Source organism: Pelophylax lessonae (genome assembly GCF_965119305.1).
Source record: "Pelophylax lessonae genome assembly, contig: HAP1_SCAFFOLD_682, whole genome shotgun sequence".
NCBI classification, from domain to species: Eukaryota; Metazoa; Chordata; class Amphibia; order Anura; family Ranidae; genus Pelophylax; species Pelophylax lessonae.
The window spans coordinates 29,707-37,644 of record NW_028119664.1 but is presented as its reverse complement, the minus strand read 5'-3'; the positions used below and the strand labels follow the sequence as shown (position 1 = coordinate 37,644).

The 7,938-nt window shown below is 44.3% G+C and overlaps 1 pseudogene across 1 annotated transcript; it reads left to right on the top strand.

Annotated features, from left to right (window-relative positions):
• The first annotated feature begins 971 nt into the window (after positions 1-971).
• Positions 972-2,689, top strand: LOC309544034 (E3 ubiquitin-protein ligase TRIM39-like; annotated as a pseudogene). Its single transcript has one exon. The product of its transcript is annotated as an E3 ubiquitin-protein ligase TRIM39-like (transcript).
• The last annotated feature ends 5,249 nt before the right edge of the window (positions 2,690-7,938 follow it).

The following is a 7,938-nucleotide window of genomic DNA, read 5'->3' as shown; positions in this document are numbered from 1 at the left end:
TTATCCCATGTTCTTTTTGTTCGTTTCACGTTTTGTACCACCTGATATGATATGTTGTACATTTGCTTTGGTTTCTCTAATTAAAATGTTTTGGACTGCAATACATCCTTTGGTGGAATACTTTAAAGGGTTACCGTATATACTCGAGTATAAGCCGACCCAAATATAAGACGAGGCACCTTATTTTTCCCACAAAAAACTGGAAAAACGTATTGACTCGAGTATAAGCCTAGGGTGGGAAATGCAGGCAGCAGCTACTGGACCCAACTGGACCAACACGAGACCCAAAACAGGGGCTGCGGTCATGGGGCAGGGCCTGCGGACAAAGTACAGGAGATGCAGGGCTGTGGGCATGGTACAGGAGATGGTACATGCATAGTACAGGAGATGGTAACGTGCACGGGCTTTCCCTAGCTGTGGCGGCGCATGCGCACTGACCGGGGAAAAGATAAGTGAGACCGTGACTCAAGTATAAGCCGAGGGGGGCTTTTTCAGCATAAAAAAACACGCTGAAAAAGTCGGCTTAAACTCAAGTATATTCGGTAAATACTTCCAAAAGGATGCAGACACAGCAACTGTCCGCAATGGAATACTGACATTGCACCAGGTGGTTTTAATGAGCGCAGACCCTCATATTCAGGAATCAGTCTGGAATGTACATGGTGGAACACACTGCTTTTTCTTCGGAACAAAAAATAGAAGGAATCTGCAACAAAGTTGTTTTTTTAATCTCTATAGATAATCCAGATAGCAAACCATCTGTGTGCTGTACAGTATATTATTATTTAAATACGAAAATGGCTGTTATTTTCCCAGGAGATGCACATTGTTCTACAGGAGACGCTTTTATTACCTGTGTCCCTTCATATAACTAATCCTTTGAATACAGTACAAGTCACAGCCCAGCCTTATCCTGTGTAGGAGGAGGTGACCCCTCCCAACTGCATTCTCCCCGTGTCTCACTTTCGCTTCCCTCTTCTGCTGTCAGCGATGGCGTCTGCTAATCTGAGAGCTGAGCTGGAATGTTCCGTCTGTCTGAACATTTATACAGATCCTGTAAACCTGAGATGTGGACACAACTTCTGCCGGGTCTGTATTGATGGTGTGCTGGATACACAGGAGGGGTCTGGAGGATATTCCTGTCCTGAATGCAGAGAGAAGTTTCCGGATCGGCCTGCACTGCAGAGGAACATAACACTGCGTAACATAGTGGAGAATTTCCTGTCTGCTCAGCCTGATCAGGAGGAGTCCGGGGTCTTCTGTACTTACTGTGTGGACTCTCCTGTACCTGCTGTTAGATCCTGTCTACACTGTGAGGTTTCTCTGTGTGATAAACACCTGAAAGTCCACAAAAAGTCCCTAGAACACATCTTATGTGACCCCACCTTGTCCATGGAGAGCAGGAAATGCTCCGTCCATAAGAAGATCCTGGAGTATTACTGCACTGAGGATGACACCTGTATCTGTAAGTTTTGTGTGACTGGAGAACATAAAGGACATAAGATGGAGTCACTGGATGAGGCTTCTGATAAGAAGAAGGAGACACTGAGGAATGTTCTGCAGAAACTTCTGACAAAGAGAGAGGAGATGGAGGAAAGAGTCCAGAGTCTGGAGGAGCACAGGAGGAAAGTAGAAGAAGAAGCAGCTGGTGACACCGAGAGAGTCACTGCCCTGTTTAGAGATCTCAGGAGACGTCTGGAGGACCTGGAGAAGAGAATCCTGAGGGAGATCTCCGGGCGGGCAGAGCGGATCTCCATCTCCATCCGGGATCTGGAAATAAAGAAGGAGGAGCTGTCCAGGAAGATGGTGGACATTGAGGAGCTGTGTAACATGACGGATCCACTGACTGTCCTACAGGAATCAGACACAGGTGACTTGTGTGATACTGAGGATGGAGATAATGAGGACAGAGAGAGACATGAGGAACTCCTCCATGATGGAGGGGGTCTGGGTGTGGCGGGGGTCTTACACACAGGTTTATCTGATATAATAACAGAGGTAAATGTATACTTCTATATACAGGGAGCTGCAGACATATTACTGGATGGAAATACAGCTCATAATTATCTACAGATATCAGATGACAGGAAAACTGTATCCAGGTCAGATAGGAAGCAGAATCACCCAGAAACTCCAGAGAGATTCCAGTATCCTCAGGTGATGAGCAGTCAGAGTTTCTCCTCAGGGAGACATTACTGGGAAGTGGATGTCGGGGGGTCAAAGAGCTGGATAATCGGGATGTGTTACCCCAGTATAGACAGGAGAGGGGTAAAGTCAGGGATTGGATGGAATAAGAAGTCCTGGGGATTGTACAGGTATGATAATCAGTATTCGGTGATACATAACAGTAATAAGACCCCCTTACCCACCAATATCTCCAGTAACAGAGTCAGGATAGATCTGGATTATGAGGCCGGGCGGATCTCCTTTTATGATCTGTGTGACCCGATCCGACACCTCCACACCATCACCACCACCTTCACTGAGCCCCTCCATGCTGGGTTATGGGTACATGAGGGTTGTATAAAGATACGAGGGGGGAAACAGGAGATGTGAGAACTCCTCCCAGAAACTGATGACATCACAGGAAGGGAGGGTCAGATCCAAAAAATCCATCCAATGGGACAAAAAGTGGGGACTCCAGTCAGTGTCTCTTTTATTGTAGTTTGGGGTGCAGTACAAATCAGGGTGCAGGTTTACAGAAATAGGAGGTCCTGCTACAAAATCATGCTGATCTGCAATATATATGGAAATATTATTATATTATTAATAGGAAATAAATGAGTATAATAGAAAAAGTCAGGTTATACTGGGGGTGTGAGATGTTTTTTGGTTTGTTGATGTACATAGTAAAATGATTGTGTGACCAGGTGTACCCCTCCCAGGAGGACTGAACCCCCGGAAATGTGAAGGAGGGGAGATAAAGTTTAGAGTAAAGCCTCGTACACACGCACAGATTGTTGGCCGTAAATTGTTGGCCAACGTCCGATCGGCCGATTGTAGGCTTGTTAGTATGATGCTTCCGACAACCAACTGTGAATTTTCGGCCGAAAAAAATCTGGTGTGCATGCTATAAAATTTTTGTTGGCCAACAACAGAACGGCCGATTGTTCCTCAGTCAGTACAGATTTCGGCCGACAAAAATCAGATGAGCAAGACTGGGCATGCTCAGAGAAGAAAAAACACACGGAAAGTAACCAGCACATGACATCACTTCTGAAGTTGGTTTTTGTTGGCCAACAAAATTCCAGTGCAAGTCTAGAGCACATTTCAACCACCAAACAACACTGGACAAAAGATGGCCGATTGGTCGGCCAACAATCTGTGCGTGTGTACGGGGCTTTAGAGTGAGGAAAAAGAACAAAACGAAAACATCTGTCATATATGCTAAAAAACTAAGTACCTGCGCTGCTTAAACCGAAACCATAAACATAAATATCAGTTGTGCTAATAAATAAATAACATCATAAAGTGCTCGTGCGAATAACTGTGCAACTGTGTATATAAATATAGTAAATATAACAGCATAAATATTATAAATAAACTGTGCAACTGTGTATATAAATATAATAAATGTAACAGCATAAATATTATCAATAAACTCATATGTGTGACATATCATATATCAAAAGTAGTTTTAAATATAAAGTTCATAACAATAAATCTCTTCCAAACTGAATAAAGTGCAAGGGCCGGATTTAAAGAAACTGCAGCTTCAAACATCTATGACGTGTTTCAGTTTCGCCGCGTTCAAATCAATTAACTGGCGCTGCGGCGAATTGGCGAGTAAAACAGCAATAATGAATTCCGCCGTCAGCGGGATTCACTTACGATCGCGGCTTCGCCAATTCGCAAACTTATGTCTTCCTGCTTATAGCAGTTTCACATAGCGATGTGGGCTAGTGGATTAGTGCTCACATCACATGTCTGTAATTCATCTCCCTCTGCTGTAGGTTCGAGGCTTACCATCTCCACCTACTTTTTTTATTTTCTTTTTTTGTTTATATTGCTAAAATGGAACGGATTACATCATATATATTGCTAAATAATGTTACACTCAGAAGCGCTTGCAAGCTTACACCATTTTAAGTGTTTTTTTGATCTTGTCTGTGTGTCGAATCGATCTTATGAAGGAAAGTACCAAAGGCAAGTGACCAAACCCCTACCCTACTTCAGGGCAAGATGAAACCTCACAATTTTACCATGGTCTTCTTCCCACATTCCATACAATGTTTAGTTCTTTAGCTATATGTGCTTTTTAGCCTTAACACACTCCATTTTTTCCACCATACAGCTTTATTCTGCACAATAGCTAAGTGCTTTGCAACTTCACTGCAGTTCACAACGTCATGGGTTCAAATCACATCACTACACTTGGGATCTCTTTTCACTCTCATTTTTTTAAACAGTTTTTTTAAACTATCTTGAATTTGGGGGGGGAGGGGGGTGTCCTACCCAAATTTCAAGCACATCAATGGAAACAACACAATTTTGATTTTATGAGTGTGGTCCTAGTTTTATCGAGATGCAATTCTTTACATATTTACCATGGTTCTTACAATTTCTTGACCAATAAACATAGGTGTCTGATATTGGACTCTCTCCATATTTCAACAACACAGGCCCTCATAGTCCAACACTACATTTGCCTCACACCTCAACACAACACTGATACATCCCTACTCTACATTACAACCCCTCACATCACCAGTACAAGCAGCATGCAAAGTGCAAAACTCCGGCCTTGGCAGCTTAATGGGCCATACACTAACAATTTGTCTAGACTTTTTCCTGTAGACTTAACCAAACCATATAATAGAAGCTCAAACCTCAACACTTTCAATTTGGATGCAATCAGGCAGGCCCTTGCACTACATAGAAAATGTCAATCGGAAGGATAAAGTCTTCTCTAAATCTTACAGTGTGGATGGCCCTTTTGTCTGTAGGCACCCACACAAAACAAAAAAACACATGTTCAATTCTAATGTATTTATTTATTTGAGAATGACAGCAGAAGGAGGGATGCAGCAAAAGAATATTGTCACTCTCCAGTCCGTGTGCCTTTACAGCGCCAGACCACGATCTTTGCTCCATGGCTACGGGATTCTGATGTCTTCCACAACTTCCGGCAGAGTTCAGAATCCATTCTGCACCTCTACCAGCTCATAGGGGACAGGCATGGCAAGGTTGCTGGGCAGCTTCCAAGCCACTTTCGAAGTTCCAGGGTGTTCATGTTGGTCATTGGCCATGTGCCTTACCAAATATCCACTGACCACAAAAGAAAATGAGTGGAGTCCATCAAGGTGGGTTTCTACCACCTACACCCGCAAGCAGTACCACTCCTGGAAAAATAAAACAAAGGATAAGACATTTCATTATGAAAATCACATCTTAATGCCTGTTTGCTTCATTCTGAACTTCATTTAATTTCGACATCACGAGTGAAATAACACATTTTATGCCAACTTACACAATCCAGAAATCATTAATGTAAACATTTGAATACACACCTGTGACGCCAGACAGCCCATCACCACAGGCTTCCCATGGTACGTGCCATGATTCCAAGATGTTGATGTTCTGGAAAATTACAACACCATAAGATACCAAGCAGCCGTTCATGTTATCAATAACTACACAGGTGGCATAGACACAAATAAACACCTGCCAGCTCTTCTCAGCCCTTTACACTATTCACAATACCAACATGTTTATGGTTAGAGGTGCATGTTTTTGCTCAAGTAACACAATTTTACCAATGTTGACTACACTTTATCTACAATGGCAAGTGTCATTGGCAGATGATAATCACCCTCTGTCTCCCTGTGAGTGGCACCTCTGCTAACTAGCTAATTAATACACATGCCCTATCTTGACCGGTTACAGTACTTACATGTAAAGTGGCTAGCAACCAGGGTATTCCGGGTGGCCATACCGGCAGCGGTGCTCCGCCGCCTGGGGGCCGCCGGCTGACGGACCTCTGGCTCCCTCTCCTCCGTCAGCTCCCAAGAATCATCCCGGGCAACGCACATGTTGTGCAACACGCAGCACGCCAGGATGATCTTGGAAGCCTTGGTAGGAGAGTACAGGAGTTCACCCCCAGGCCGGGCCAAGCAGAGAAACCGGGACTTGAGAAGACCTATGGTCAACTCAATGATACTCCGGCTTCTCCGCAAGGCCCTGTTGTAATTCCTCTCTGCTGGGCCCTGGGGGTACCTGATTGGAGCCATCAGCCACGTCAGCTGCGGGTAACCAGCATCCCCTGAAAAATAAGAAAAATATAAATTAGTTATTCATATCATGTGACTTTAGATGACTCCTCAAAATGGGAGACAATTAGGCATTTTACTAAACAACCTGCTCGTCTGTTTGCAAAAAATCATATGAAACATCTCAACTCTGTCTAACTGCCTAAATCACTAATACAAATGGGAAAAAGGACACACAAAGTGGTGGGTTTCTCTTGCAAGTTACAACTTGGCCCCTATTCTGTTCCTATTACATTAGCCTAGGTCTTACTTCTGGAATATATCTGCAACTAGAGTGAGGAAACCAATATTGACTCACTTATGCAAAGTACTTTGGGGATATGGCAATACCATTGGAATCATTTGTAGGTTTTCTTTGGGTGGCTAGAGGACACCATTTACACATTGGTTAACCACCTTCATTGGACTCAAAGACAACTTTGCAAATCTTTCTTTTGTGAGCTGCTAAGCTGCTGATCTGGTTGTGTGTGAACAGCCTGACAACTAATAACACATCCATTTTAGGTAGGCTTTGCTTAAATCAGGGTGTACACCGATGTAGCTTATTCCTATGTCTATGTAATCTTACAGTTTATGTTGTTAAGACAAAATACTTTACCAATAAGCCACCCTTCGGGCATTTGTCCACTTTCAAACACCTCGTACAGAGTACTTGTTCTTAACATACTGGAATCATGGCACGACCCTGGGTGACCAGTGTTGACACTCATGATGCGCTGTTTGGCGTCACACACTAATTGGACGTTCACAGAGTGGTACTGCTTGCGGTTCCGGTATTCACTTTCGTGGCTCCTTGGGGGCCTAATGGCTATGTGGGTGCCATCGATTGCCCCTAGGATTTGCGGCATGTGTGCCCGCCGGTAGAAACCCAACTTGACTTCATTCCACTCATTTTCATTCTGTGGCCAGTGGATAAAATTGGGCACTATATCCACTATGGCATTAATGACCAACATGAACACCCTTGAAACTGTGGGCTGGCTAATGCCCATGATACTTCCCGAAGTGGCTTGGAAGCTGCCACGCCCTAAAATATACAAAGTGGCCAGCAATCTGGCCATGCCGGGCACCGCATGGCCGCGCTGTGTGTCCGGGTCAATTTTCTCTGCTATGAGCTGGTAGAGGTGTAGAATAGTTCCTCGCTCGAGCCGGAACTTCCTCCTGACATCAGAATCCCGCAGCTTGTCCAAATAGATCCTTGGAGCAAAAATGCGTGGCTGGCGAGGTAAGGGCACACGGACTGGAGGTGCTGCTGCTGAAGGTGCTGCTGCTGCTGCTGCTGCAGCTTCCCCACCTTCTGCTGCCTCCTGTGCCAGGGCCTCCTCAAACAAGGCACCAATAAATGCCAGCATTGCACCATCTAATGCGTCTGGGATATCGTCCTCCATTTTGAACGCGCAAATTCGCGAATGCGCAGATATATATAGAAACGGCCGCTAATTATCACACCTGTGAGCCAGCTATAAAAGGAGCACATGGCCAATATGGCTGCTGGATGTTATAGATCGATGTTTCTTATGTGCTAGCAAGACCCTGTGACCCACAACCTACATTATCTGGAGGTAAGACAATTGTATCTCTCTCTCCCAAAAAAAAGGAAGGAGACAATTTGTACTTATCTTGGGTGTGCTTAAGTTGTCTATGGTGAATCCCCTCCAACCCACAATAG